This window comes from Lissotriton helveticus, chromosome 2_1 (assembly GCF_964261635.1).
Source record: "Lissotriton helveticus chromosome 2_1, aLisHel1.1, whole genome shotgun sequence".
NCBI classification, from domain to species: domain Eukaryota; kingdom Metazoa; phylum Chordata; class Amphibia; order Caudata; family Salamandridae; genus Lissotriton; species Lissotriton helveticus.
Genome location: NC_136059.1, coordinates 1,265,273,299 through 1,265,298,796, shown reverse-complemented (window position 1 = coordinate 1,265,298,796; position 25,498 = coordinate 1,265,273,299).

The window sequence follows — 25,498 nt, the reverse complement described above, 5'->3', positions numbered from 1 at the left end:
TTTTGTTTTCACCTGCTGTCTTTGACGTTTTGCAGCCTTTATCTGTCTTTGTATTGTAGGCATGTTGAAATCTTGAAATGATCTGCAGTTGAATCTGAGGAAAAATATAATAAAAAATGTTAATAAACATTATTACCAAACAGTAAATCAGTAACAGTGATCAAAAACTTAACACACTACTTGACATTTTAATTTGAAGATTTTTTAGTCATTGGCAATCTTACAATACAGAAATACCAGAAAAGAAATGACATTTATATTTATGTTACCTATGCTATTTTATATGTGAATCTGATCTAATTTTATGAACATATTTTAATATTTTATTGAAGACACTACACATAACCTGTTTTTGAAGGTGTCTTTATTTTTAAATTAAACGGTTTACCTTTTTACTTTTTATTAATTATAAAATTTAAAAATAAATGTTTATATTTCCAAAGGCTCAAGCAGGTCAGCTTCCCATCCTATATCATATAGTTCGGACAAATCTGCATCCTCATCACGCTCTTCTTCATCCTCAGGATTTAAATCATCCAAAGGATCAACATCCACTGATGTTTCAATTACAAGTTCAATGATGAGGTCAAAATCAACTGATTGCAGATTGTCGCTCATGTTGAGGTTGTCTTTATCTTTAAAGAAAGATAACAACAATGAGATGTTGCAGAGTAAGAGACAAATCTCAGAGATTATAATAGTAAAATTGTTTAACAAGATTAACATTTAGCAGCTATTATTTAGCCATGTCCAGCAATGCTGAGCAGGTGAAGCCTATGTCTAATTTTTCACTGAACAGGACTCATCTCTTCTTAACCTTGGATAAGCCTCACCGACTCTGTGTCCCCTGCACATACTTAAATGTAAAGGGGCAGATTTATATTAAATGGCACATCCCCAGGCATGCACCAGTTAACGTGCACCACTGCTCTGCCACCCATGGTGTGCCGCATTTACAATCAGATAGGAGAAAGCTGCGTCAAAACCCTGCGCCTGCTTGAAGCTGGCATAGGTCTTGACGCAGCATTGTGGAGATGGGGCACCCCTGAGCCTTGCTGGAGCTGCATCGCACTTGCGATACAACTCCAGCAATGCGCCACCTTTACGGCACAGATGCGTCACGCATCTGTGCCGTTTTTGCCCCATGCTGCGCCGCATTGTAAATGCAGCACAACATGGGTGGCGGAACAGTGGCGCAGGATGACTGTCACATCCCTGGTGATGCGCCAGTCATCATAAATCTATCCCTAAGCTTCTTATCTTGTTACAGATGAACTGCCATATGTATCATCAAAATATTATACATTTCCTAAATAGCGAATTTTAAGGAATAAATAGTGATTCTTTACCATTCCTAATTTGCAATGAGCAAATTGCTAATTGCAAGTTACCCATTCATTTCCATGGGCTAGGAGGCTCATAGGAATGAAGGTTGCAATTTGCGATTAGCAATTACCTCATCACAAAATAGGAATTTTTTCAAGGGTGCAGGGGTATCTCAAGAACACCCTGCTGCACCCCTGAAAAAGAAATTTGGGGGCATATGGCGCACATACATGCCCTAAGGGCATGTATGGGCGTCATATGTCACCTTTTGTTTTTTGGAAAAAAAGCTTTTTGAAAAGAATTCACAAATTACCACCAATTTACCACAATATGCGAATGGTAATTACCTTCATACATATGGCCCCAAGTGAGGCCTGTCTTGCGGCATGGTGCATCTTTTGCATCACTGCTGCTTGGGTTTTATGTGGTACGTTTTTTTTACACCATGACATATCTGCCTAAATGCATCAATTTGTAATGTTGTCGCCTCATAGCAAATCTTTTGCACCACCGCTGCATCATAAAATTGACGCACAGTGGCACAAAAGAGGCATACACCTATCATAATCTGTCCCTACCATTTTAAATGATTAATCCAGGATGACAATAAAGTGTGTCCTATCCACAGGTTTGTTTAAGGTGAGGCCTACTCAGGATTGCAGATTAAAGTTACGCTTGATGAAGAATACAGAGGAGATAATACATGTAAAGGCCTACCAATGAAGTAAGTAATGTGCACTTTTTTGCGCTAGTCATCATAAATGTATCCCTAAGCTTCTTATCTTGTTACAGATGAACCACCATATGTACCATCAAACTATTTTGCATTTCCTAAATACCAAATTTTAAGGAATAAATAGCAATTCTTTACTATTCCTAATTTGCAATGAGCAAATTGCTAATTGCAAATTAACCATTCATTTCCATGGGCTAGGAGGCTCATAGGAATGAAGGTTGCAATTTGTGATTAGCAATTAGCTCATCACAAAATAGGATTTTTTTCAAGCGTGCAGGGGTATCTCAAGAACACCCTGCTGCACCCCTGAAAAAAAAATTGGGGGGCATATGGCACACATAAATTTTAACAAAATTCCTTTACCTCAACAACGATTTTCAAATCATAACTTCAAAACACTACACATGGGAAAATTACTTAAATTGTCCTTAAGACACATAAAAGCGTTTTTTGATTGGCTTTCCTGCATGGTAGGGTCACTTTTAACATGGCTATGTAACACAAACATTCAAAATCTAAATTTTCCATGCACACGTGGAAGCATATTTACAAGCAATTTGCGCCACAGAGAAAGGTCTTACACTAAAATGAGAAAAATAACATCAGGGACAGTCAATTGCCTTATAAAGAAGCATACACCATTATGTCCTTGTCATGATTTTAAAAACAATTCCTTTTCCCCAAAAACGATTTTCAAATCATAATTTCTAAAAACTGCACATGGGAAAATGACTTAAAATGTCCTTAAGACACATAAATGCGTTTTTTGATTGGCTTCCCTGCATGGTAGGGTCACTTTTAACATGGCTATGTAACACAAACATTCAAACTCTAAATTTTCCATGCACATGTGGGAGCATATTTACAAGCAATTTGCGCCACAGAGAAAGGTCTTACACTAAAATGAGAAAAATAACATCAGGGACAGTCAATAGCCTTATAAAGAAGTATACACCATTATCTCCTTGTCATGATTTTAAAAACAATTCCTTTTCCCCAAAAACGATTTTCAAATCATAATTTCTAAACACTGCACATGGGAAAATGACTTAAAATGTCAATAAAACACATGAAAGCATTTTTTGATTGCCTTTCCAGCATGGTTGGGTCACTTTTAACATGGCTATGTAACACAAACATTCAAAATCAAAATTTTCCATACACATGTGAGAGCATATTTACAAGCAATTTGCGCCACATAAATCATAATTTTCTCCTTAAAGCACACTATTCTCTATCTAAAGTAAAGAAATATTTTCTCACCTTAGCAAATACTTTGAGTTTGAAAACAGTCTCAGAAACACACCAATTTGTCTGCAGCAGAGCAAAAGGTATGCACTCCAGAGTCTGCAGCTATGAAAAGCACAGAAATGCTGTAATTCTTCACACATATCTCTCATGTCACCCAATCAAAAGTCTTCCCTCACTTTTTTCAAATGAAAACCCATCCCCCCTCTGCCCTTTCTGCTTTATCTGCATGGCAACCACCTCCTGGAAGAACTCTGGGGTATATTATCAACAACTAGCGATAATTTTTGTCTCTAACTTGTTTAGAGACAAAAATTATCGCCGCACATCGGCGATTTTTATCGCAGATAAACCTTGCTATTAGCAAGGTTTATCGCAAATGCGATAAAAAACGCCCGCAATGCATGAATATCGCTGAAAAGTCAGCGATATTCATGCATTATCGAGCAAATGCTCTTAGCCATGTTATCCACCTCCCATTGGATAACATGGCTAAGAACTGCTCAGGGCAGGTGTTAGCTTTTGGAGATATTCGCCCTTAGCGCAAATATCTCCAAAAGTTGGTAATAGGAGATAGCGATGTTAGCGACTGTTTCCAGTCGCTAACATCTTGGCACGCCCACTTTGCATATCATTAGTGATAAATATCACTGACATGCAAAGTGGGGCCCATGATGGTCGCTATCTCCTATTAGCTGTCGCTAACTGGTGTTAGCGACAGCTTGGTAATAGGGAGATAATTTTATCTCCGCTTTCTTGGCTTTTAAAGCCAAAAAAGCGGAGATAAAACCCCTTGATAATATACCCCTCTGTTGTTTGCAAGTTCACACAACAATGTTGCAATTGAACTCTGAACTCTCAGTGCACCTGCATATCCAGTGCATTCTTTCATTTAATGATTTTTTATTGACCACTCAAAATACATCTTTCAAAGAACACATCCGTGCACCCTAACTTTTTGTTTTCAGCAATCAAAATCCACCAATCACTGTTACTGCTTCATGAACACAGAAACTCCACAGTTTTTTTCATTTCAAACTCTCATTTTTTCAACTGCCATTTCATTGCCACACTTCATCTGACTGCAGGAGAACCTTCTCTCACCATGTTTTCTGTCTGGATTGTTGGTCATACTTATATTCACTGGGCTCAAAGGTACGTTGAAAGCAGGAATTTACCTAACCTCAATTTACAAGATGTGGAAATTAAGTGGTTTGGCCACAGAGGATTAAAATGTCACCAATTGATACCATTGGTGAAAACCTTTATGCATTTGCCCAAACCTGACCTGTTAATTGTGCACTGTGGAGGTAATGACTTGGGCACTTTGACTGGTGTAGGTCTGGAAATGCTTTTAAAGGACACCTTTGAGCAATTAATGGCACTTTTTCCTCAGACTGCCTTGGTATATTCAAATATATGCCAAAGACAGAAATGGAGGTGGTCAAACCAATTTTGTCCACAAATTGAGAAATCGAGGAAGCATGTAAACAAATCTGTTTCAGCTTACATGAGAGACCATGGAATGGGCTCCCTGTACAACAATAACTTGCGTTACTACATGCAAGATATCTACAGAGGAGATGGAGTTCACTTCTCAGATGAGGGCAACAGAATTTTCACTCTGAATTTAAGAATGTGCATTGGTACCTACTTATAAGTACCTAAATGTACCATAAACCCAAAAGCTCTTCTCAGAGCTACCCTACATCTGATCACTCACAATTATTATTTAACTCTAACATTTTTCACTAATTTTCAACAAAATACGCTACCGGGGCCGCTACCCGGTACGCGAACCGGGAGCTAACCTCGCGAAATTTTTTTTTAAAATGTTTTTTTTTCGCACATATAAGCCTCCTCAGCCACCCTCAGAAAACCTAGGGGGTCAAGATAACTCTACCGTGCCCCCTTCTACCCATTCTGAACATTATTTGCCCTCCATCTTGTATCTTAATTCGACCGAAACACAAAATGGTGGACTCCCGGAACGCTTAAGGTCCACGAACCGGGGCGCTCAACGGTTCGCGTACCGGGTCGCTCCCTGGGAAGCGCACCATCAAAAAAGGTGGGAAAGTAGTTCACACAAAAGCCACTTGAGACAATTTCACCAAATATAGATTAGCTCATACTACATACCAATCCCTACCATTTTCACAAATTTGATTGGAATTCCATTTAGCCATTTAGCCTGTAGACCTCTCTAAATACCGTGAGGTAAATTACTTCACAAAACACATCTGAAGTGTTGGAATTGACAACCAATTAAAATGTTACTTTCATTTTCTACTTTTTTTACCTGACATTTGATTGGTTATGTACCCGAATATATATAAAGGAAGAGAAGGAAACACAGCCATTTTGACTACTACTTCCTGGTGTACATTTCAATAGGATTTTCATTAATAACTTCAACTTCTTTTTAAAGGTAAGTTGTTATTTTTAAAACTGAAGTATATTGTGCACTTTAAGTTAATATGGCAAACTTTTTCTGTTAGTTATATACTATCCCTCTGTAGTACTTATAAATTTAGATACAATTTTTTATATTCCTACTTCCACTCTGATACTATACACTGCCCAAAGATAAATTCACTGTTAAAAACTGCCTATCTAAAATTAATCCCAACAGTGCCCTACTTCTACTAATATATATTTTTTTTATGCAAATTTCAGGGAAAATGGAAAGCGAACAAAAAATTTCATTTGAAATTGTCCTTCCAGAGTCCAACACAGAAATCATTGATCCAAATGAGATTGAATTTATGGATGAAACTTGGGACCAAGAACTACTGCAATGTGTACAAGCAGTAGATAACCTCCTTGCAAATGAGGACATTTTACAACCTCAGAGACTACAATGTATATTCCACGATAATTATGAAATTTCTGACAATGAAATGTTAGAAAGTTTAATAAATTATGAAACACAATAAAAAATGCTTAAAAAATAAAAAAAAATAAAAAATAATCAACAAAACCAACAATCAATTAACATACAGCATTTGAAAAGTCTATCATTCATTTTTCATTGCAGTACGCTGCCCAGAACGCTTCCCGGTTCGCGGACCGGGCGCTACCCACGCAAAAAAACAAATTTTTTTTTTTATTTTTTTTTGCCCCGCGGGGCCCTTTTAAAGCCTCCACATTAAACCTAAGGGGTCAGGGAGGATCTACTATGCCCCCTTATGGTTATTTCCACCTTTGTTTTGGCCTCCTTTTGTCTCTCAATCCTACCGAGAGACAAGATGGCGGCCGCTCCGGACTGTTTGGAATGTTTACAGACGCCGGATAACCAATCAGCTTCGCTACGCGAAGTTTTGGTACGCGCCCCGGTCCGCGAACCGGGAGCTGCCCGGTCCGCTGTTACAGATATATATCTTTTTTTAAACGTTAATTTCTCAAAATCCACTGGAGCACATATATTGAGACCTACAAAAGGCACATCGGGCTACCAGTCTCTACAATTTTGCCAAGTTTCGTGCAAATCCATTCAGCCGTTCGGGCTAAAAGTGCGACAGACCGCCCTATGGAAAACTCAATGTTAAAAACACGTTTTGGGACCCCCCTTTTTTCTCGGCCCCCCCTTGACGAACCCCCCCCAAATTTCCAGGGGCTGCTCAGAAACAAAATGTTCCATTTTCCAGAAAATTTCAGCCAATTCCGTCCACAAACGCCAAAGTTATTAGACATAGAATTTTCAAAAATCCCATAGGGAAAAAATCCTAACTATATATACCTACTGGCGACCGCCAGTAGGTAATATATATACATATATTACCTACTGGCGGTCGCCAGTAGGTATATATAGTTAGGACCTAGTTACCATAGGAAATTCCGAACATTCTATTGGGAATAACTTTGGCGCCGATTCAGGGATCTGCCTGTAATTTTCCTTAAATTTGCCTCGCTGCGCTCTGCTCCTTCCCTGAGAGTTTCGGGGGGATTCATCAAGCGGGGGCTGAGAAAAAAGGGGGGTCCCAAAACGTGTTTTCCCCATGTTAATTTCCATAAGGACATTCTGACAAGGCTACAGCTCGAACGGCTGAACGGAATTACACCAGATTTGGCAAAATGGTAGGGACTGGTATGCAGCAGTGCCTTTTGTATGTTTGGTGTAAATCCCTCCAGTAGTTTTTGAGAAAATTGAATGTGAAATTGAGTCCAATGCAATTTTCCATAGGACCTTTAGACACAGCTACAGCCCGAACGGCTGAATGGAATTACTGCAAACTTGGTAAAATGGTAGAGCCTGGTATGCAGAAGTGACTTTTGTATATTTGGTGAAAATCCCTTCAGTAATTGTTGAGAAAATCGACTTTTTTGAAATTATATATCTATAGGCGGGACAAGGTGCGCTCACGGGCTTGCACCGTCCTTGCACTGTCCTTGCAAGTGCGCGGACCTTAGCGTGCGCGCGCAGGAATTCTGATTGGCTGTTGGACGTCTGTCAACATTCCAGTCAGTCGAAATGAGGAAGTGTTGTCCGCCATCTTGTTTTTGTGGCAGATGATAGTGGTTGTAAAGAGAAGTGTAATAGTTGACAAGGAGGCAGGGTAGAGATTCCTGAGCCCCCTAGGTTTTGTCATGGGGTCTGTAAAGGACCCCGAAGGTTCAAAAAAATGTTTCTTTTTTTTTTTAAATCGCAGGGTCCGCGCACCGTGTGCGGACTGCGGCTCAAAAAGACAAAAAAGAAATACATTAAAATAACAAGTTTCAGTGTGTAGATGTTGGTTGAGTGCAACATTGAGTGATGACTCTTTCACCTTTGGGTTTAGGTAGGTGTTTTGTGGAGAGTTAGTATGGTAATTGATAGAGAGCATTGGGGGTAGGTGGAAGATTATGTGAGTTTGAAAGTGTTGATAATTTGAACCAATTAAAATGTTACTTTGGTTTTGATTTTGTGTGTGATAAAATGTGATTGGTTGGGTATTTGAATATGTATGAAAAATGAGAGGGAAACACAGCCATTTTGAGATTTTAGTGTTTGACGTATACTTCTGAGGTGTGAGATTGAGACAGAATTTACTGTTGAACAGTTTTCTAGAAGGTGAGTTGTTAATTTGTAAGGAGAACTCTGTTGTTCACTTTAAGTTAATAGGAAAAATGTTTTCTGTAAGTTATTTAATGTTTTTCTGTTATACTTATGGATTGAGTAGGGCAACATCAGATGCAGTGCTTTATATTTCTAATTCTTGCTTGATAGTATACACTGTCCAGGGAAACTGCTTTATATTTCTAATTCTTGCTTGATAGTATACACTGTCCAGGGAAACACAGCCATTTTGTGACTATAGTGTCTGAGGTAGTTTTGTGAGGAAATTTTGGTGTTCAATTTCTGGTGTGAGATTTACACAGTAGTGACTCTTCTAATAGAGTTTAATAGTTTTTCTCTGCCCTATCTCACTCTTCCTAAGCGCTGTTTCTCTTTCTTTTAATAGTACACTAACATAAAATGATGAATGAAAATGAGGAGCCTACCAACATCTTCTTTGAAATAACAGTAACGTTTATTGGGGCAACTTATTCTGTGGTGTATATTGATCCTATAGATGAAACAAATCATTAAGAACATGAAGGAGATACCATGGCAGATTTTTTTGATGATACACTAGATATGGAATTAATGGAATGTGTAGACATTGTTGAGTTTGACGAATCATTTTCAGACACTTTGATGGATGAAATTCCTGATGAAGAAATGCTACAAGTTTTTTAAGATTTTGAAAATTCTGATAAATAAATGTTAATTTAGTAAAGGAAAATTGTTTTGAAAATTATACTTATTTAAATGTAATTTATGAGGTAGTAGCAAAGTGATACAATTTTGTGTTCTTCATGTCCTGTATCCTTTCTCTTACTGACTGTCTCTGATGCACTAGTTTACAACATAAGTAAGTATATAGAACAGCAAGTGTGTTTCACCAGAGTAGGAACTAATGACCCCCTACGCCAATTCTGAACACACATTGAGAAAGGAAGGAATCTTGTGAACAAATCTGTTTCTGCTTTCCTGAAAGACTACAGTATGGATTCGATATACCACAATAACTTGCATTACAACATACAAGGTATCTACAGAGGAGACGATGTCCATTTCCATTTAGTTTTTTTTTTTTTTTTAATTCTAATAGGTCCGCGCAGCGTGAGTGCTCGGTGAATGCACGGTGCGCGAACCCTAACGCCGCCATTTTGTGGTTTCAGAAGAGAGTGAAAAATATAACTTAAAAGCATGGGAAGGGGGTAGGGTAGAGTGTCCCTGACCCCTTAGGCCTTCTCAGGGGGTCGTTCAAGGACTCCTAAGGTTAAAAATAATGTTTTTTTTTTAAATAACAGAAAACACGATAGGTCCGCGCACGGGGAGTGCTCGGTGAGTGCTCGGTGCGCGGACCTCGGTAAAAATGAATACAAAAAATGAAGTAAAAAATTAAATTTGAGTGTTTACATGTTAGTTGGCTCTAAAAAGAGCCGTTGTGTTCATTGTGTTTTTTTGGGTACCTACAAGTAAGTACCAATGCAGAGTCTGATGTTACAGAGATAGACTATGTTCCCTTCATCAGTGAAATGTACACCATCTGTCCTATAGATGCCTTGCATGTTGTAACGCAAGTTGTTGTGGTATATACAACCCATTCCATAGTCTCTCATGTATGCAGAAACTGTTTTTTTTTACATGTTTCCTTGCTTTCTCAATCTGCGGACAAAATTGATTGGAACAATTCCACTTTTGCCTTTGGCATATATTGGAATAGACAAAGGCAGTTTGAGGAAAAAGCGACATAAATTGTCCAAAGATGTCCTTCAATAGCATTTCCAGACCAACCCCAGTCAAAGTGCATAAGTCATTTCCACCACAGTGCACAATTATGAGGTCAGGGTGTGGGAGATGCATGAAGGATTTCACTAATGGTATCAATTGGTGACATCTCAATCCTCTCTGGCCAATCCATAAAATATCCACATTTGGTAAATCAAGGTTTAAAATTCCTCTGTTTGTTGCATACCTTTTAAACCAGAATACAAAGCTGTTTCCTACAAACCATACTGAAAGCATGTGCAAGGCAGATCTGGTTGTACTCAGATGAGGGCTGTAAATGAAATGGCAGTTGGAAAGCTTGCAGTTTAGAAAAAAAGAGGAGGACATTCACTGCACTTGAAGCTTAAGAAATGATTGGTGCTTTCTGAAAATGCATAAGAGCATATTAGGGTGCATAGTTTTGTTTTTTAAAAGAAGCAATTCCAATGGTTCAGAAAAGGTAATTGAAAGGAACATTGCACTTGATTAGCTGTTATATTGAAAGGTCTAACAACCTTGCTGTATTCATTTGCAACATAGTATGATGAACTTTTAAACTCTGTTCTTCCTTAGGTGGGAGTTACCATGGTAACAGGTTGAATGAGCACTAGGGGGATGGGCGAATATTATGTGAGTTTGAAAGTGTGGGAATGTAGAACCAATTGCAATGTTAGTTTAGTTTTGAAATAGTGTGGGAAGACATTTCATTGGTTAAGACCTGAGATATGTGTGAAGAATGAGTGGGAAAGTGTGTCATTTCTGGTTTCAGTGTCTGAGCTGCATTTCAGAGATTCTGCTTAAGAAAATCTGGTGTGTGTCTGACACTGTTCTATATTTTCAAAAGTAATTTTAAAGGTGAGTAATATAGAGAGAGTGCTGTTTGCAGTATTGGGAAGCATAACAAGCATATTGGGCTTCATTACTGTTGTATTTTGAAAATGAGTCAGGTTTCTGCATTGTAGTGTAGTGCTCATTTAAATGGGTTGTGCTCTGTGTGTAAAATGATTTACCATGCTAAATGTTTTTTGATAAAATGTGTGGCTTAAAGATTTTTGACAAGGATGACAGTGAGTGTCTGTGTGAATTAAGGAATTATATTTTCACCTTTTTACATAATGTTAGCTGTGTGTGCTTACAGTTTGTATCTTTTAGCTTATAGGGTAGACTTCTTTTTAAATTGTTTTTCATGCTTGGATTCAATGCTGGTATAGAGATAGTGTAATGGTTTCATTGGACTTGTAAATATGCTCCTTTTTTAGAAGCGCCTTGCGCAACCTTTAACATGGGTGCAAGCAGTGAATGTATGGAGAGGGATAGGAATAGCAGATAGAAAACAATATGAAATGGTGTGGGAGATGCATAAAGGATTTCACTAATGGCATCAGTTGAGATGGAATATAAGATAAAGAGGGGCATATTTACAAGCCCCTTGCTCAATGTTTGACATGGGTGGAAGCAGAAAATGCATGCAGAGTAATAAAATTAGCACACTGATAAGAATATGAAATGCTGTGAGAGATGCGTAAAGGATTTTACTAATGGCATAAATTGAGATAGAATATACAAAAAAGAGAGGCATATTTACAAGCTCCTTGCGCAATGTTTGACATGGGTGCAAGCAGAAAATGCATGCAGAGTAATAAAATCGGCACACTGATAAGAATATGAAATGCTGTGAGAGATGCGTAAAGGATTTTACTAATGGCATAGATTGAGATAGAATATACATAAAAGAGAGGCATATTTACAAGCCCCTTGCGCAATGTTTGAAATGGGTGCAAGCAGAAAATGCATGCAGAGTAATAAAATTGGCACACAGATAAGAATATGAAATGCCGTGAGAGATGCGTAAAGGGTTTTACTAATGGCATAAATTGAGATAGAATATACAAAAAAGAGAGGCATATTTACAAGCCCCATGCGCAATGTTTGACATGGGTGGAAACAGAAAATGCATGCAGAGTAATAAAATTGGCACACTGACAAGAATATGAAATGCTGTGAGAGATGCGTAAAGGATTTTACTAATGGCATAAATTGAGATAGAATATATAAAAAAGAGAGGCATATTTACAAGCCCCTTGCGCAATGTTTGACATGGGTGCAAGCAGAAAATGCATGCAGAGTAATAAAATTGGCACACAGCCAAGAATATGAAATGCTGTGAGAGATGCGTAAAGGGTTTTACTAATGGCATAAATTGAGATAGAATATACAAAAATGAGAGGCATATTTACAAGCCACTTGCGCAATGTTTGACATGGGTGCAAGCAGAAAATGCATGCAGAGTAATAAAATTGGCACACAGACAAGAATATGAAATGCTGTGAGAGATGCGTAAAGGGTTTTACTAATGGCATAAATTGAGATAGAATATACAAAACAGAGAGGCATATTTACAAGCCCCTTGCGCAATATTTGACATGGGTGGAAACAGAAAATGCATGCAGAGTAATAAAATTGGCACACTGATAAGAATATGAAATGCTGTGAGAGATGCGTAAAGGATTTTACTAATGGCATAAATTGAGATAGAACATACAAAAAAGAGAGGCATCGTGTGCTTACGTGGTACGCACCCTCGTGAGATTTATAATTGTTTAAATAAAGTTATATATGTTGTTTTAAAAGTTTAAAATAAACATGTTCTTTATTATCTCAGTTAATATGTTCCTTTATATTGTATAATGAATATGTAGATATAATGATTTAGCACCCTCGTGAGATTTATAATTGTTTAAATAAAGTTATATATGTTGTTTAAAAGTTTAAAATAAACATGTTCTTTATTATCCCAAGTAATGTGTTCCTTTATTTTGTGCAATGAATACGTAGATATAACGATTTAAAGTTTATAAAACTTTCGTAGGTAAATAATGAATTTCTGTGTGCATGCTTATCTGTGCATGTACATTTGTGCCGTGTCAGAATCAGGGGTGCACCAGGCTGTCAAAGTGACAACCTGTCCCCCTTGTCAATTCGGTAATTTTACCGATTCGGTATTTACTGATTTGGTAATTGCCATTGATTCGTATTGGCCTCAAGACTTATAGGAATCAATGGCAATTACCAAATCGGTAAATACCGATTCGGTAAAATGACTGAATTTTACAGATTCGGTCATTTCAAAAGAGAAATTACCTACATCCAAAGTACCTACTCTTAAATATTGAAGTGGTATGATTTGGTATTTATGAGTAGGTAAATCGAGATTACATACATTTGGCCTATTGAGTTGTAACATATTTATATACATATGTTACATTTCAGTGCTTTGGAAGTAGTACAAAATACTATAGGTAAACACCTTATAGGTTTATGATGTACCACATCCTTATAGTTTTGCACTTTGACATTCAGTATGACAAACCTTTACATACAAACATAGAAATGTAGTTCTTTTTTTAACCAGTAGAGGTAGTTGTAAAAAGAACTGTTTGGTACGCACCCTTACAAGATTTGTAATTTCTTAAATAAAGTTATATATGTTTTTTAAAAGTTGCTTAAATAAAGTTATATATGTTGTTTAAAAGTTGCTTAAATAAAGTTATATATATTGTTTAAAAATTAAAATAAACATGTTCTTTATTATCCCAGATAATGTGTACTTTTATATTGTACAATGAATATGTAGATATAACGTAAATAATGAATTGCTGTGTACATGCACATCTGTGCATGTACATTTGTCCCATGTGGCACACATACATGTCGTAAGACCATGTATGTTTGTGACATGGCACACAAGTCAGAATCAGGGGTGAAACAGGCTGTCAAAGTGACAACCTGTCCCCTTGACAATTTGGTAATTTTACCAAATCGGTATTTACTGATTCAGTAATTGCCATTGATTCCTATTGGCCTCAAGGCCCATAGGAATCAATGGCAATTACCGAATCGGTAAATACCGATTCGGTAAAATGACTGAATTATACAGGTTCGGTAATTTCAAAAGAGAAATTACCTACATCCCATTTACCTACTCTTAAATATTGAAGTGGTATGATTTGGGACGCGATGTAGGTAGGCATTTACCGGTCGTTAACGGCTGAATTTGGCCGTTACCGACCGGTAAATGCCTTTTCCTATGTAGAAGGCATTTATTTACAGATTCGGTATTTTTACCGATTCTGTATTTACCGAATCGGTAAAATTACCGAATCGGTAAATACAGACTTAGTAAAAAAACAAATCTGTAAATTCTAATGTAGGTAGCACTGTTGATCGTGCTAGAGGTGTCTAAGAATTCGTTATTTACCACTCAATACAATTGGGTGGTAAATAAGGAATTCCTGTGTACATGCACATCTGTGCATGTACACCTGTGCTATGTGGCACACATACATTCCCTAAGGGCATGTATGTGTGTCACATTGCACACAAGCCAAAAACAGGGGTGCTACAGGGTGTCAAAGTGACACCCTGTTCCCCCTGGCAGGATTCGGTTTTTACCAATTCGGTAATTACTGAATCGGTATTTGCCATTGATTCCTATGGGCTTCAATGGCAAATACAGATTCGGTAATTATCGAATCGGTAATTACCGAATTTTACCGAATCAGTAATTAATTCGGTAAAAATACCAACATCCCCATTGCCAGTTCTTAAATACCGAATCGGTATGATTTGGTATTTAAGAAGTGGTAATCTGGGATTACCTACATCGGGCCCTCGGTATTTATGAGTAGGTAAATCGAGATTACGTACATCTGGCCCATTGAGTTGTAACATATTTATATACATATGTTACATTTCAGTGCTTTGGAAGTAGTACAGTATACTATAGGTAAACACCTTATAGGTTTATGCTGTACCACATTCTTATAGTTTTGCACTTTGACATTCACTATGACAAACTTTTACATACAAACATAGAAATTTAGTTCTTTCTTTAACCAGTAGAGGTAGTTCTAAAAAGAACTGTTTTTTTGTTTGTTTTTGTTTTGCTTGAAAAACGATGTAAAAAAAATAAACTTTTTAAGGCAGATAATTGTTCAACCGGAACAAACTATGAAAAATAAAGAAAAAAATTATGGGGTGCATCTGTGCTTCCTGTTTTTTTGCAGGATAACTTGAATGGACTCTTGTCCAAACGCTATTAGTTTCTGGCAACAAATGCATTGCATCATCAAATCCTTAAGTTCTGGTTGGATAATTGCAATCGTTGATGCTTGCATTGGTGGCGCTGTTGATTGAGAAGAAGTGCTGGGAGCAGAGCCCTGCTCCTCTGATGATCTTTTCATTACAGCTTTAGTCCAATTGTTTAGGTGTATATTCTTGATATGGCGTTCCATGCTAAAAGTTCCAAAGCTGTACTTCTTCTGTGGATCCCCTCTGGAAAGTACCGTGTCACAGATTTTACATGTGACAAAAGGCGCATTTACCTTTTTCTGTCCATGTGGGAATTAAAAAAAATTCCAAACTATGGACTCTTTCGGTGATCAAGGGGTTGCAGGAACAAACTCTTCTGAAGATGAAGTAGAAGAATCCTCAAGTTCCTGGTGTTCAGAATGCTCAGGTTCCTCATGTTCTGAATGCTCAGGTTGCTGCTGTTCAGACATTTCAATAGATTTTTCAGGAGCAAAGTGCTGATGAAAAAAGGTGTTTCTTCCTCGAAAGCCAAAGAAGAATGATGAAGATGGGAGGGGTGTTTCAAGAATTGGAGTAGGAAGTATTATAAACCAATAGAATCTTTTGTTCTGAGGTCACATGGTTGGACGTAAGCTTACGAAGCGTTTACGGATTGTTTCCGGAGCGCTTACGTAAGCTTACGTTGCGTTTAAGTATTATGTACGGAGCACTTACGTTTTTTTACGATGCGCTTACGTAGTACGCACCCTCGCGAGATTTATAATTGCTTTAATAAAGTTATATATGGTCTGTAAAAGTTTAAATTAACATGTTCTTTATTATCCCAGATAATGTGTACCTTTACATTGTGCAATGAATACGTAGATATAACGATTTAAAGTTTATAAAACTTTCGGGGGTAAGAGCTCGAAGCTTTTACGTTGCGCGGACGGAGCTCTTACGTTGCGTGCACATGCGACGTACCCTCGCGAGATTTGTTACTACTTCAAAAAATAATATACTGTTGTTAAAAGTAAAAAAAAACATTTTCTACATTAAAGCAGATATTGTCTACCTTTAAAATCTACGTTAAAAACGTAGATATTATGTTTTAGAAAATTAAAAAATGTGTCGAGAGCTCAGAGCGTTTTTGGTGTGCTTACAGAGCGCTCACGGAGCGCGGACCCTGTAATCATATAAAAAAAACTTGAAAATAAAAATGATATATATATTATATTAAATATATATATTCACTGAAAAATCCATAGGTTTCAAGCCTTACATAGTTAGGTATTAGCAATTAAAAAACCTTGCAAATTCTGTGAAAAAAACATAGGTTTCAGGTCATATATAGTTAGGTATTAGCATTTAAAAAAACCTTTCAAATTCACTTAAAAAACCATAGGTTTCAGGTCATATATAGTTAGAAATTAGCATTTAAAAAACCTTGCAAATTCACTGAAAAAACCATAGGTTTTAGGTCATATATAGTTAGGTATTAGCATTTAAAAAAACATGCAAATTCACTGAAAAAACCATAGGTTTCAGGTCATATATAGTTAGGAATTAGCATTTAAAAAACCATTGAAATTGCTCCTATATAGTTAGTTGTACTAACTATATTTTGCGCACCCGCAATCCAATGCTGATGATGTCACATATTACATCATTCATGACATGGTCAGTGACATCACTGATGACATTACTGATGACATCTCAAATGACATCACTGATGACATCACTGATGACATTATCCAGTGACTGTGTGTTTCTGTAAAGTTTAAATATGTTTTACATATTGAAGAATGAGTGGATGTATAAGTGTCTGGATGAAAGATTTAGTAGGTACATGACTGAATGTATGAGTGAGTGATTAAATGTGTCTTACTGAATGCATGGGTTAGTGACTAAACTGTCTGAATGTGTGCATCAGTATGTCTGTTGTTGTATAAGCAACTACATGTGTTGATCAGTAGCTATATGAGTGGCTATATGTGTTATTGATTGGTTGCCCGAGTATTTGTATGGGAGACTGAGTGTGTGTGTGGGTAGCTGGCATATATAAATGACTATACATAAGAGCCACTGATTGTGCGAGTGGCTGTATGCATCATTGTGTACTTGTATCAGTAATTGTATAACATAGTAAGTGTGTGTTAGTATATGTTTGAATAAGTAAGATGTTGTGTGTATAACTGTATAGTTGAGGAAATGAAAGTGTGATTGATTCTTTGCATGACTGACTAGATGTGTGAGTAACTCCATGGATGAGTGGTAGAGTGTGAATGTCTGTATAGGTGTTTGAGTGCAGATGATAGTGTTGTATTGATGAGTGACTGTATGTATGAGTGATTCTATGGGTAAATGATTGGATGTGTGTATAGACCTAGCAATCAGTGTGTGCGTATGTAGTAACTGGTATTGGTGTATCAATGGTTTCAAGAATGGTAGTCTGTGTTTAACACTGGGTGCATCAAAGGTTATATTAGAGTGTGAAGAGGTGCATCGTATTATCACATGAATGATATCATCAGTGATGTGATCAGTGATGTCAATTGAGATGTCATCAGTGATGACATCAGTGATGTCATTTAAGATTTCATCAGTGATGTCATCAGTGATGTCACTGACCATATCATGAATGATGTAATATGTGACATCATCAGCAGTGGATTGCGGGTGCGCGAAATATAGTTCGTACAACTAACTATATAGGAGCATTTTCAATGGTTTTTTAAATGCTAATTCCTAACTATATATGACCTGAAACCTATGGTTTTTTCAGTGAATATATATATATATATATACATATATATATATATTCCAAGAACTCCGTTAAATCATCCTCTATCACCAGGATAAAAAACGAACCGGACCCATTCAGGTAGATTTGCAGTTTTTATTCGTGTGCTTGTCTCTCCGCCATGACGTGTTTCGGGCCCTTGAGCCCTTGATCACATGACATGGTTAGCCTATCACCTTGATTTATTCGTGTACACACAGATGACCTGACCCTCGAGCCTGTAGACCTAAAAAACATACTACTGCCTTGCCTCAGTATTATCGACTCACAAGGGTGACACATTCAATAATACACATAATGTTTAAATATTCATCACCCACCACCGAACCCCCACATTAAAAAAACAATGTATACGTTTTTTTCATGTCAGAATCCTCTGTGCAAAAAAGGCCGTCAATGTGCAAATATCGACAAATAAATAAATATATACATATAAATATCATAAAAAAACCATTCTTTTGTACCTAAAATGTACAATTCATGGTTTGATATACTCCATTTCATTTATCATTTGTGCAAATCAGCTCATTATGTGCAAAATTCGCATTCGGATAACTGAAGATATTTGTAAGAGGTTGGGGGTTTAGAGGTGGTCTGTTGTAATTATGCCCAAGTGGGCTTGTTGATAATCTGATACTGAGACAACTGCGTCTACACTGCCCTTTGTCTTGTGGTCAGCTCTTAGTACACCATTGTTGGAAAAACAACAAAGGTGGGGAAAAAACCCCAATTTGTGCCCCTCCTTCACCCAGTGTAATTGGTTTAAAAAACAACAACATATAGTTGTATTCATGTTCTTCCAAACAACAATCGTATCTTCTGATGACTCCCTTTACCAGATTTCTGACTCTTATTACATGAGCCCTGTAAGTTTGCTCAGTTCAGCTCGATTTTTACAGGCACGTGTAGAGGTCTTCTGTGGCATTTAACCCATTCGGTGTCTTTGAATTAAGCTCTATGATGTACCTAGTTTCTAGGACTCTCAGGCGGGCCTCCCTGTCGCCCCCTCTACGTAACGGTGGGACCATATCTATGGCAAAATAGCTGAGACACCCTAGATCTCCATTGTGACGTGAGTTGATGTGTCTCGCCACCGGGTAAGACTCATCACCATTGCTGACCGCCCGCATGTGCTGGAGTATGCGCTTATGGACCTGCAGCTTGGTGCTACCCACATACTGCAGGCCACACGCACACTCCAGCACATACATGACGAATTCAGACTTACATGTGATCTTCTTGGTGATTGGTACAGGTGTTTCACTGAACGGGGTCAATTTTTTTGTATGATTTTTTGTAGCTGCTTATGTTGTCGGCTATAAGCTGTTATTAGCCTGGGCTGGCCCGTTTCGCTACTTCCCATGTCCTGAGTTTTCCCTGTTTTACCCTCTGGGTCTTGATGGGTGCTCTGCTTGTTGGCCCTCATCATGGCTTTTTCCACTACTGACACCGAATAGCCTCTCTCCAAGAACCTCTCTTTGCTGCCTGTTTGCTATATATATATATTTTTAAATATATATTCGGATTGAGGAATAGCACACATGCTTATCTTTAGTACTGTTACTTGGCATCACGAATTTTGTTGCGCGCACTGCATCACCAAATGTGATGCAGTGCGCGCAACGAAATTCATTTTATTTTTTTAAATGTTTACTTACCTGTAAAACTCCGTAATCCATACATTACTACCTCCCACCCTGCCCCTCCCCCTACCCACGTCACCGCCCTACAGAAACACCTACTGCCGACCGCTACTGTCTGTTACTCAACCCATGTACAAGTATGAACATCAGGGGGCACATTTACTATTATTTCATGTAATGCAGAACAGCAAGGGAACTTGCTGCATCGTGTAAGAGGGAGAGAGCAGAAAAGCTCTATATTTACAAAGATATCAAACATTTCTGCCCTCTCCATATGCTGGCACACTGTGTACTTACTGGCTATCGGCAATGCGGGCACCCTTGCACCATAGTACAAGTGTGCCTGCGTTTCAGGTAAGATTGTTTTTGTGGATGACAGGACATTTTTCCTGCACAAAAACAACTCTCGGAGCCATATTCCTCTTTCTGTGTGTGCTGTAGAATGCAGCGACCACGGAAAAAGGAAGTAACAAGAAGAAATAAAGATATTTCTCCTCATTAAGCCTCTCTTGTAAGTGCACCATTATGGAGCAAACACAAGTCTACAAGTCTTTGTAATTCTGTGTCTGCATCAATACAGGGAACGCCCATGCTCCACAAACGTAATGCCTATACGATGCAAAGTAGCGCAAGGCAGCGAAAATGATATTGATTCTGTGCTGTGCCACAGAAGTGACGTGGGCCCAAATAAACACCATAATGAATATGGGCCTCGTTATACGCCTGACTTTAATCAGTCAACTGACTAACAAACTTAAGCCATTTGTGAATTACATAATCAGAGCTTAATTTGAGCCGTGGTTGAGGGGAAGGCATTTGCACTCATTTTTGCTAGTGGTTTAAAGAGGCTTGGTCTGTACTCCAGGAAACGAAATCCTTGGTATAGGGCGCGAAAACGCTTAATTGTATCCACCACGGGATTTAGAGCAGAGCTTTGGACATCAGCACTCTTTGTTTTGCAAATTAAGCACTACTCACGTGTCGGCTTTGCCACTTCTGCAGATTAATGAGCTGCAAGGTTGACTGTTAGAACTGCGTGTACATTTTTCTCCCGAAAACCCTGTGCCTTATTACAAAGGGAGCTCTCTCTGTCTAGACGTTTTGCGAACTCGCTGTGAACAGGCTTTTCTGAACTTTCATTGCTAACATGCAGAGAACATGAGTCACGTTAATTGATGGTTTCATCCTAGCAACCAAAAGCGTGTTAATTGTAGAAGTGAGAATCAAAGGCGATAGCAGGCCCAAAAGCAAAAGCATGCTGTGTGGCAGTGGCCCTCTCCTGCGATGGCAAATGCAGGCAACTATTTAAATGATTTATAAATATGAGAATTAGCATTGAAAGAAGACTGTCTGCATTTTTTTTTCTGTTGCATATCAGCTGTTTATTTCATAAAATAGAAAATGCACGACAGCTAGTAATTACATGGTGTGCAATACTTCTTCACACCTAACTGACTAGTGGTTTCCTGTTTACCTCTGGGAACTGTTTGATAAAGTCTTTTACCATAGGAACAATAGAATAAGTTATAGTTGTTGATAATTATAGTTATTTATTTTTGTAACCATAGTGTCATACTTGACAAATAACATTCTTTGATGGTGCTGGTAAGTCACAATTTAATTGTGCTATACATTTACGGGTTCTGAGTAAAGTGTCATGCTTTGCTGTCTACCGACATCTGATGTGTGATTTAGGAAAAGAAAACATTTCAGAAAAACACATTTTCAATAAATGGTAGCTTGCCGGTTGTTTTCACAAAACTTGTTCACAGCATCTGATCTAGACAATAGAAGCTAAGCAACTTTCTCATGGTTAATTCTTTACATACCCTCTTGCTCCTAAAGTACAAAACAAATGTAACTAAGGACATTGCATGGGTACAAGGAAACTGCATCAATTCACCAAAATGCTAGGCGTATTGAAAGTGATACCATGCTCACCATAGAATGAACAACCTTCTCTCAGTCTAAGGGCCTGATTTAAAGTTTGGCGGTCTTACGTCCATTCTGCGACAGTGGCTGTCACAAGTACGGCGACCGTCTATCGCCTTCCCTATTTAGATGCATGTAGCCCGAACCATCAACTGGGTCAATGAAGTGTGTCCTGCCTGTGACGCAGCTGACTGCAATGCTGGCGAATAGTACTCTGTCGCCGTCAGGGCCCGATTCTCACCGAGCAGATTACAAAATCACAGTGGAACTGGCCGTCTCCTTGCAGCGGTTCCCCGACTAATGGAGTCCGTTGTGGTACGTGCTCAGCCAGGCGCCATAACAGTGAACATTGGATGGATACAAATACAGCACACTCATGGCCATTGGCCAAGTAGATACACCTGCATATCACTATATAAAATATGGCCCATTTCAGACCACGATCCTTTGTCACTCCACTGCACCAGACCATTTCCGAGGCAGATTTTGGTCATAGAAGCCAAGCTTTTTTCCCCATCACTTGACCACTCTTCACACACGTTTTTCAACTCAATTTCTTTTTTTCTGAGTGTAATTTTTTGTTGTACTCTCACTTTCTTTAATTTGGGGATATGACTAGGCCAAAAAAATCATCTTTTTCAGAGGGAGAGTTGTCAGTTTTGGTGGAGGAAATCATAAGAGTAGAGTCACGATTGTTTAATGCCCAGGTCCAACATACAAGTATCAGTCAGAAAAGCGGATTGTGTGCCAGAATTGCAGACAGAATGAAAACTGTAGCTGCCACCCTATGCGGGAGGAAATTAGGAAGAGGTGGGACAACCTGAGGGGGAGGGTGCATTCCCTGGCCTCCAAGCAACACCTGGAGGCCCAAAGGACTGGTGGTGGTCCTCCCAACACCCCAATACATCTGTTTCCCAGAGAGGAGAAGTACTAGCAGATCCTACATCCTGAAGGCTTAACAGGAATACCTGTTGGAGTGGAGTCTGGTAAGTTACACTTTACAAACTCTAACTAAACCTCAATGTCCTGTTTGCTTTCAACTCAGCTTTTGGCAATATGTACTGCACATATTTTCGTAACCTACAATCCTCAAAGTATCAGTATCAGAGATGTTGGATTGTCTGTGTGAATGTGTAGTGCTGCCTATAAGATTACATGTAACAATCTCCATTACATTGCACATGATGGAATGATGTCTGTAAGCGTTGTAAAAAAAACATAATATCCCAGGACCCAGGTGTCACACTGTATGTATGGCCCATCCCAACTGCATATTGTCATCAGGTATGTTACACTAACCATTTTGCTAGTTTTGGCTTGTTGACTTTGAAATGAAAAATGCAAAAAGAACAGTTGATGGACAGAATGCAGAACAATGTCATACATTCACCCCAGTACAGACATCTGGACCTAAATCTATTGTGTTTTTGCTCACCATGCCATTCCAGTTTGTACCCAGCCATATGCAAATCAGTCTTGACCCTGTGCCTCATGGGAACATCCCAGCCCAAACTGCAAAGCCAGGTCCTCCCTCGACTGGAAACAAGAATCCTAGGACGGGTTTCGGGGTTTCACGCCTCTTCAGCCAGGATAGCTTGATTCCAGGTGCATGGAGAGCACAGGGCCCACGTCTGGGCCTACCCGTCTCACTTTGATATGACTACAACTGACATGCTTCCCTGCTTCTGTCACTCTAAACAAAATGAAAATGTGTCACTTGTCTGACATATTACAACAGATGTTCAGTTCTTCTAGAGTAATCAATCTGTATTCAATGATCACCTCAGAGACATGTCTGGCTACTTTCCTGTATGCTGACCTGGTCTCGGCAACTGAAGCAATTGATGGCACAAGTAACACCATAGCAAGTATGTTGATTCAACATTTGTAAGGCATGAAGTTTACTCAGATGAAGTGCTAGGTGACCTTTTGACTCTGCACTGCTCACATGATTACCAATGCCAAATGCAAAATCACATTTTGTCATCACCTGTTTTGCACTCAGCTAGGCCTGGAATGGCCAAATACACATCTCCTCTCCACTCTGTTGGCTCAGAATGTCTGGTTAATGTAATCAATACCACAGAAATGTATCTCTATATTAATCTCTACCGATTTTCTAGGTTACTCCTTACTGTATATCAAAAGTTTTGGATGTAAATACCACCCTTCCGGCAATAACAATGTTCTCCATTTTTTAACAGGTCTATCTGGCAGGGCATGTGGCCAGAGCTTTTCCACAGAAGAGACCCCCACTCCAACCCAGGACCACGCCTTCAGGGAGGACAACACTCCAGGTGATCTGGATGAGGATGATAATGCTTGTCAATGGACAGATGGAAATAGTGAGTCTCACTGGGTCCATAACAACTCCCACCCCAGCTGCATTACCTAAGCCGACAGTAGTCTCCATGCACTGTGTACCTAGCACTGTGTCAACTCTTGTGTATCCCCAGTCCTGGCTAATGATGTGAAAACCACTCCACCAGCTACAGAAGAGCCAAGACCCAGTGGGATAGGGCACCGTGGGCCAAGTGCACAGGCTCGTGGGGGTAGGGTAAGCGGGAGAGAATCTGTGGGCCAGCTGAATGAAGCCACTGGGGCCGCTCACACCCAGGTCACCATCGACCAAGTCTTGGGTGCCTATCATGTGTCCCAAGGTGTGATGGACCAGGTACACCCCGATATCCAGGAGTTGAGACAGATACAGAGGGACCTTAATCATCAGATGGAGGCCCATAAATCTAACATGGGCTGCTGCAGGACATTTGCACCCATCTGGTCAGGGTTTTTCCAGCATCTTTTTCCTCTTCCTGTAGTTCCACAACATCAGGGCCTTCAATTACTGCCACAGCCACAGGAAGGGAGGCCCTGTCAGAAGAAGACCCCCCAGGTCCTGCAACTGTGGATCCCCCACCACCCACAAGAGTGGGTGTCCATGCAGTTCATGAGGAGCTTAGCATGGCAAGACATTACCCACCCCCAACAAGAAACACTGAACATAATGTCCTACAGTGCGTGCCTAGCATTCACTCTGTGAACTATTTCTGGACACATTTCTCTTTCAGATGGCAGTTACATATTGTACTTTGGACTTCAAGCAATTTCACATCTACTACTATGGTTTCATTCACCATGACTGTCTTATTCACTTTTTTGTGTTTTCATGTTTCATTTTCATCATGTTTCATTTCTCCTTGTTAACTTCAATAAATCCACTAATCAGAATCTCATTGACTGCTGTAGTATATCTCAAATCTAGCAACGCATGTGTGTATCCCCATCATAACTTTACAAGACCAAAAACATTAGCTTGTGTAAGCATGGCTATTTTGCATGTAGCCAATGTTTAGCTCAAGTTAACAACCATGGCTCACCAAAAACTACATACAAATGTAATTTTAAATGCCATCTTCATTCCATTGAACGAACAATAACCTGTCATAATTTCAGAAACATACCAAATCAAACATTACATCAATATTCATTGCCAGTGATCATATTTTCAATACCAGACCTTACCAACCTGGAAGGAGGTAATATATCTGACAATTTCCAATTGAATAAGGAATTTATCATTAATCAATGGCATCAGCTGGAGCCAGATGTGCTGCCTCATACATGCAATTCCACAGCAATAACACAAATAGCATAACACATAGTAGTAAAACAACTTTTGGCCACAGGAGCATTCCAATACCAGGTTCCAGTATACAGAGGAATGTCAAAAGAAACTTTCAGTGCCTGCCACATGAGGTAAGGCCCAGAATGATGAGACACATCAGCAACTGCATATGCTGTACACACAATGAGGATTTAGCCAATGTGAAGGGAGAGTAGCATGATTTGGGTCCAGCAACAAAAGTCTGAGCCTATAAAGGCATACAGATTGCCTTAGGACCAACCCACGTCCAGGAACAAGTACAACAGATTTTTTTATAACT